The sequence below is a fragment of the Drosophila guanche genome, unplaced genomic scaffold (genome assembly GCF_900245975.1).
Source record: "Drosophila guanche unplaced genomic scaffold, DGUA_6, whole genome shotgun sequence".
NCBI lineage: Eukaryota > Metazoa > Arthropoda > Insecta > Diptera > Drosophilidae > Drosophila > Drosophila guanche.
The window spans coordinates 3165016-3172821 of NW_022995754.1; the positions used below are offsets into that span (position 1 = coordinate 3165016).

The window sequence follows — 7806 nt, forward strand, 5'->3', positions numbered from 1 at the left end:
CCCCCCCCCCCCCCCCCAATCAGTCCACTCGAAGCGTAATTACTTTTGGCGCTGCACCATGGGACAAACAGACGAATAATTTGGCAAAAATATTAGAGCTGATGATTTTCAGTGCTGCATTTAATCGAGTTTTGTTTTATTAGTTTAGTTGTGATTCCCATAAAAACGTTGGCCCAATGTGCAGCCGAACCTAATGATTAATAGCAGCGATCTAATGGGGAGCACGTGATGCGCATACAGCTGACCAATCATTAAACAAAAACTCCAAGTGGAATGAAAATCGGTGGCAGCTCTAGACCCCTGGCTAGACAAATTGCACATAATTTCTACTCGAGTGAGCGCGGTCAGCCGGCAAAAAGTGCACCGAACCTGCCCAAAAGAACGGGACAGGACAGGGTGATCGCACCACTGCAAGATAGAGACGGAGATACAGTGCAGAGGGAGAGCTGCGAGCCACGTACCCGGGGGCCTACCACTTAGGTTGGTTAGACCCCGTTGACGACGTCGGCCTGCAAACTGGCAACTGGCAACTGCAACTGCAACTGCGGCTGTGGCTGCGGCAACGGGAGGATCCCAGCCATTTCATGAAAAATTATGTCGTGTACAATTTTATGCATGAGAGACTTATGCAGCAAAAAACAAAAAACAAAAACAAAACAAAAAACAACAAAATTAACAGTGTCTCGCCAGTTGCAGTTGTCGAGCGGTGCACGGTGCAGCACCGCCGCCAGGTTAGATAAGCCACTGACGACGCCGCCATGCCGGCACCGCTGCAATGGGCACACGCACACTCGAGAGCCATCTAGAAGACTGCGGCGAAATGCCAGCCACTGCAACGGCAACTGTGAAACTTCAGTGCAGCGCACAGTGGAACGAAGCGGGCAAAAACATGCAGCTGTATAATGAAGGGTATCGTGGTCACCATTCTTGACCCACAGTAAGGCTGATGGCAACGCCTGCCTGCCGCCTGCCTGCCTGCCTGCCTGCCGTTTGCATTAGCATACAAGTGTTGGATAGCGTCAATTGAAAAAGAGCAACAATTGGCCCGCTAACGAACCGCCCGACGGACGCCGCCGACTCTCGACGCTGATGAGGAAGCGAGGAGGTGGCTGGAGGAGTCAAAAGAAAGCGCATGCAAGCGTCCAACCCCACACTAACCCGACCCACATGCCACCAATTGTGGTGCTATGTAGTACTATTCATGGGTCTGTGTCTATGACCGACCGCCGCCAGCTTCAAAAGCGCCGGGGTGCTGCCACTGCCGCTGCCGCTGCCGCTGCTGCTGCCTCTCTGAAGATGTTAGGCGACGGCGGCTGTGCTGCTTCCTGAGCCCACACATACTCGTAGGAGAAAACCGTGAGGCTGCCATAATTATAGCACATTCCACATGCCAGAAACAGCAACAAAACAGCAACACCAAACTGGCTGCAATCGGATGTGGCCAAGTAGGAGTCGTCGGAGTTACCCGGTTGTACAACGTATGTAGGCTGTGCCCCCCAAATGTGGGCGTCGCCTCTGCCACCAACACGGGCCCCCATACACTCTCTTCATATGCGCTCTCCACCCCCCCCGCTAGCTGTCAACGCATGATTTGCTTCCCGTTTCCATGTCCGGATCTGATGTATTAATGACATTTGCCCCAGTTTCGCTGCCCCGTTGCCCACCCCATTCTCAAATGCAATGTGGGGGCGACTGCGCCGTCGACGTCATTGTGAGCAGCTGCGACTACGACTACAACGACAACGCCAACAAGCCAAGCATCTGCTCATTCATATTCATAAATTTAACGTCTTTTTGCGTAAGTCTCGCGCAACGGAAGTTGTGCACTCTCTTTCTCTCTCTCCCACTCTTCCTCTTTCGTCTCACACTCTTCATCGTTTCAGAATCCCACACTCCCAAGCCCTACTCCAAGGTGTATTTGTACAAGGTGAAGCAGTAGCGATCAGTGTCTGCATGCTCTGGCACACTTTCTCGTCTTGTGTTTCTGCAGTGCACCGCAAGAGCGTACGTCTGTCCATGCGTCACCTTGTGTTAACACACTTTGCCATTGCACTCCTTACTCTTGCACGCCCTTTACAATGCAGCCAGACAATGTGCCGCTCTATTTTTGATGCATTCTCAGGCAGACGCGCTGGCATAGGGGTGGGGAGGCGGCAGACAACGACTGTGAGAAAGACTCGGAAGGGAAGAAGATGAAGAATTAAACAGAGACAGCAGCGGAAGGCAGGCAACAGGCTGAAAGAAAGAGCGAAAGCCAGACAGAGAAAGAGAAAGAGAAGGAGCGCCAGAGAGAGCTAAAGTTCAAAGCACTATTGAACTCAGCAAACGGAGCGCCAAACACTTTCGCCATAAATAGCGCAAAGTGGAAGGGAGACAGGAGAAGAGAGCGGCCGACCAAAGGGAGGGGCAGGAGGCATGCGTTTTATCAACGGAAGCCAAAGTCTGGAGCAAGTACAGTGTCTAGGCATGCGGAGGGGGTAGGGGACAGAGAGAGAGAGTGAAAACAAAAGTGACTAATGCACCAAGTGCGGAGCATTTCCGGTTACTTCCTGTGCGTGCGGTTGGCCCTACAAATGAGGAAGTGAGCGCGGCGCGGCTGCATTTGGTGAGTGGCAGAGCCAGAGGCAGACATACACAAACCAACAAACAAGCAAGAAAGAATAAATGAAAGAAAAGGAAGGAAGGAAGGAAGAGCGAGGAGAAGACCCTAAAGAAGATCCAACGCCCTTACGATATAAATATAAATCCCCCCCCCCCCCCCCACCTCACCCACACACCAGGGGCAAAGCAAACAAATATACGGCCAGGCCGGATATATTGTGACCATATCCGAAACCAAAAAAACTCAACGCTCCATAAGTATTACTGGGTGTGTGTGTGTGTGCGTGCCGTCCAGTGTGGATTTCATTCATTCATTCATAAACTACTTCCAGTATATAATACACCAATACATAGATACATACAAGAGAGTGTGGGGTGGGGTGGAGTGAGGATCGGGATTGGGATCGGATCGTATCTCTCCGTGTTATGTTCTGGCGATTGCATTGCGACAGTTTCAGCTCCACCCCATCCACCATCCTGAAGCTAAACGTATTGAATGGGGCTCTGACCCCATAACAAACAACGGCAAACGATAGAGATACGGATCCGTTCCGAACTTATCAGTTATAGTGCTGTCGCTGGCTGTTGTTGTTGCTGTTGCTGGGTTATGCGTGTTGAATGAAATTTCATTGATATTTAGAACAAATCTATAAAATGCAACGAAGCAAGCAACCGTTTGGGTAAATGGAAGTGAAACCACAGTGCGGTGTGGGGGAATAGGTGGAGAAAGAGCAGCAGCAGCAGCAGCAGCAGCAGCAGCAGCAGCAAAACGGAACGCCAAACGCATCTGAGGCACAACTGTGGAGCGATGACACGAGACGGACGAAGCAGACGGGGCGGAGGTGGTGACGATGGCAGAGGTGGAGGCGGTTGTTGTTGCTGTTGCTGTTGCTGCTGGCTGCATGATATTTATGAATGAATGAAATTTCTGTATATGTATGTATGGAGTGCCTCCGCTCTGTAGCATGTGTGCGTGTCGTCGCAATCGCTATTCATGTGTCTGTGTGTGTGTGTAGCATTTAATGAATGAAAAATCCGAGGCAGCGACAAAAACATAATACACACACACACATGCAGGCGCATGCACCCACACACATGGTCACACATCTACACACACTTATATATAGTCATAACGGAAGTAAACCAAACAACAACAACGGCACAAGCACAAGCACGTTCATTCAAGTCGAACTACAACGAGTGTCTAAATAAGTCGCATGAATGCTCGCTTGATTTTCGTCCACGGATTATATAGGATTTGATATGCGAGTTGCACACACGAGTACGTGTGGGCTGGCAAAGCCACATGGAGCACAAAGAACGAATGAATGAATGGAGGTCTTAGCTGTGTCCTAATACTTGATGCAAGGTACTCGTAAAAGCTGAGCAGAAGAAGCGCCTGATTTCAGTGTGGCATTTGGTTAGGGAATATCAATTAACGGATTTTCTACAGCTTTTTCCCAGCTCACAGCATTTTAAGTCGAATTTCCAGTCACAACTTGTGGCGCTTTGATTGCTTCCAGGAATGGGAAATAAGTATTTCGCATTTACAGATTGAGTCACAGCACATAAACGAAACCTATGACCAGCTGTACGTGTACAGCTATGGAAATGTATCTGGAATATACGATTGCCTACATATAGGGAGGGTAGTTTTGGCTTAGTCACTGGCGACGCTTGATGTCGCTTTCTGGCGAAACTCAATGAGTGCATCTCAAGAGCCAGCGATCAACGACCTAGCCGCAGATCGATGCTGGATTCGTAGATTAGTTACAGTTTGTTGTGCAAATATGGAAATGCCACAAGGGTCGTTACAAATGTGGAAACTTACAAGGAAAGTGCCAGCCATGACGCACGAGCTTTGCAAATATCTATGGCTCTACTCATAGAGTGTATAGTATCTGGAGGAGGTCTGGGGGGATGTGTGTGGCCTGGTGCTATTGGGAGATAAAATTACAAAACAAAAAACTGCCCCCAAAGGGAAAGTGGCGAGAAAAGTGAACAAAAACAACAACAGACCAAATGACGCACAACATTTTACAAGGTTGTCTGTCTGTCCGTCTGCGGCAGTGTAACCCATGCCATGGGGCAGGAGAGGCGAGGCGAGGCCATTCTGTACGTCATCGAGTGCTGAATGAAATCGAAATTGGCTCGGCTACGTCAGAGCCAACAAGGAAAAGTAAACGATTCCCAGCAGCATTTTCCTCCGCTCCTAATCTGTTCTTTTCTTGGCTCCTCTTCTGATCTTGTTAATAATCGACATTTGTTCTCTGTATTTAGATTGCGATTACGATTATTTATGCTGTTCGATGACGTTAAAGCTTTTGGCCATCATTTTAATTGCGCCAACTGTGCGCCTAACTATGGCAGACACTGTGGCAGAGAGAGAGAGAGAGGGAATCGCCAGAGGGAGAGAGAACAGACTCTGCTGAGAGATTTATAAATAAAATGTTGCCTTTACGAAAATAACTAAACGGATCATTATCGTCGGACATGTGCGACCCGAGTCTGGTCAATTGAAAGCCATCAAATGTCATAAAACACAGAACACAGAACAGGATTTATAAAGGGCACAGTTAGAGGTACGGGGTGGGAGGATTAAAAGGATTTTTACTATTATTTGATTAGTGTCACATTTTTGGATATTTCTTAAAGCATTTTCAAGTACCAATAGCATCGTGAAAATATAGCCCAAAAATATAACTAAATTAGTATTAAATCCAGCCATCTGCCATGCTTTTGGAGCACGTGTTTAAGACATAATTGAACCCCAAATCATATGCGATTTGGATCGGATTCAAACTGGTTCAATTTGGTGGATACTTCGATGATGATGTTGCCTTGCCTTGCCTTGCCACGGGCTGTGCCAATCTTAATTGCGCATTTAAATACAATGGAAAGACAGAAACTACAAAACTACGAAAACTACTACACAGTCACAGGGCAGGGACAAGCACAGTGCAAACTTGAGTCTCGAAACCCTCCGCGAAATAGAGGCCCCAAACCAAACTATTCTCCATGTCCATGGCGGTGCCCATCTGTGCGGCGGGTATCTGTCGGCGGCTCTGTATTGAAGCTGCGCATATTGCGCCTTTGTTATTTATTATTGTCTGCTTGTACTACTCGTGTAGCTGTGGCGGGGAAGTTGGGGGTATATGGAAGGCGTAAACGACAATGAAAACTCTTTTTTGCGCACTAGTTTTTCCCATGTACTTTACAGATGCGTGGGGAGGGGGGATGGGGATGGTAAGGCTAACCTCATGGTAATCGACAAAGACGGAAAAAAATACCTTGATTAATTATCGAATTAAAAATAGCATTCATCAAAATAACAGTAAATGTGGTTGAGGGGGGCGCGACAGTCTGGCAACGCCACATAGCAGAGCAGAGCAGAGCAGAGCAAGGGCTAACGGCGCCTAACTTTGAGAGAGTTTCTGCCTGTCTGTGTGTGTGTGTGTGTGTGTGGGAGAGAGAGAGAGACAGAGCCGCAGGCAGCAACAACAACTTGTTGCGCGTGTGGGTGAGCTTGTGTGAGTGAGAAACCAACTCAAACAGAGAGGCAGAGAGCGCCAAAGCTGTGAGTTTGTGTGTGTGTGTGTGGCCTTGTCTGGGCTCCGCTTCCCCCCTCTTCAACGCTTCGCCGCATGACCATCGTTCACCGATGTCTGCTTGGCGTATACTTGATATTTGTTGGTGCGCAAAAAGGTTCCCCAAAAAGCTTTAAAGGACCGCATGGCTGCTGGCTACTGTTGCTGCCTGCCTCTGCTCGGCTCTGCCGCTGCTGCTCTGCTCTCTGCTCTCTGCCGTTGCTGCTGTCTGTCTGTCTCTCGTTCTTTTGTTTCGTTTTGTGCCGTTCTTTTTCCTCGTGTAGGACATAACTGCATTCGAACAGCTGTTCTCTGTTGTGCTGCCGAACGAGCAGCTGTTCTGAGGCTTGCATTTACATACACAAACATACGACACGATACTGATGCAGCAAAGTCGCAGCCACTTGCCGAGAGTTGTGCATAATAAAGTAAAATTTAAACAAATTGCATTCAATACTTACAAAAAACAAAGCCATTAGACGATTATATAAGCACACATGTCGCCGACGGGGCCCCGACTGGCGCGGTGTGTGCCGTGCTGCGTGTATTTAGAGTGTTGGTGAATGTCGCTGAGTGTTGGTGAGTGCCGTTTGGGTGTGCGTGTCGTGTGTGCCAGTTTAGTTAAATGCTGAGCACACGCACTGAATAACAACAACAACAACAAAGGCAAGGGGCTGATAGGCAAGTTTGCCTTTTGCTCGTTGTTGTAATTTTTGTTCGAGTTGTTGTAGCTTACTCTGCTCTCTTTTTACCCGCTCTGCCACTTCTCTAGCTCTCTCTCTCTCTCTCTCTCTCTCGCAGCAACATTTGTGTCGTATCTAAAACATTTGCGCTTTAAATAAATATACAGAGAGCTTGTACGAGTATTATAAAAAAAAAAAAAGTAAAATAAAAAAAATACAAACCAACCAAGAAAACCAGTCTACAACAACAACAGCAACAACAACAACGAACAAATTAGTTCAATGCACGCCGACAAAGTGGAGAGGGGCTTATCAGTAGTAGACCAACAACGAAACGGCTTCTCACACCTTTTTATCTGCCTTTGTTTGGACACTAGGAAAAGCTGTTCTATGCCACTTGATTGGCTGGAAACTTTATGGCAGGAGATCAGCTTTAAATCAATTTAATTTAAATCTCAAAGTGATCAGTGATCAGTGATCAATGATCAATGATCAGTTTCATCAATCAGTGGCTTGATTGATGTATCAAATCCTGCTGCTAGATCACACAACTACTTCATCATTATCATTCCCTACATCATCATCATCATCATCATCATCATTATCATGATTGTCACTGGTACAAAGTTCATTTGTTGTTCTTGTAGTCCAGTTTGTTGTTGTTCTCTACACACACAGGCACACAATCAAATGAAATAAAAAATTGTTGATTGTATAAGTTCACCGTTTCTTTGTGTGCCATACCCATACTTATGCCCCCCCCCCACACACACACACACACACACACACATGACTGTTTGTATGTGTCTGTGTCTATGCCTTAAAAGTTTCGGGATCTTTAGTCGAAATTTATTTAGTTTTTTTTTGTGTGTCTGTTTTTTCTTGTTCTTTTTTCTTTGCTTGTTGCTGTTGTGCGAGTATTTACTTTTCCGCTT

The 7806-nt window shown here is 47.1% G+C and overlaps 1 long non-coding RNA gene across 1 annotated transcript in view; it reads right to left on the bottom strand.

Moving 5' to 3' along the window:
- Positions 1-6351, bottom strand: part of LOC117589204 — a 12578-nt gene extending 6227 nt beyond the window's left edge. Inside the window, exon 1 of the long non-coding RNA XR_004574195.1 lies at positions 6236-6351. This is a non-coding gene — a long non-coding RNA (uncharacterized LOC117589204). The remainder of the gene's footprint in view (positions 1-6235) is intronic.
- Between the last annotated feature and the right edge of the window lie 1455 nt (positions 6352-7806).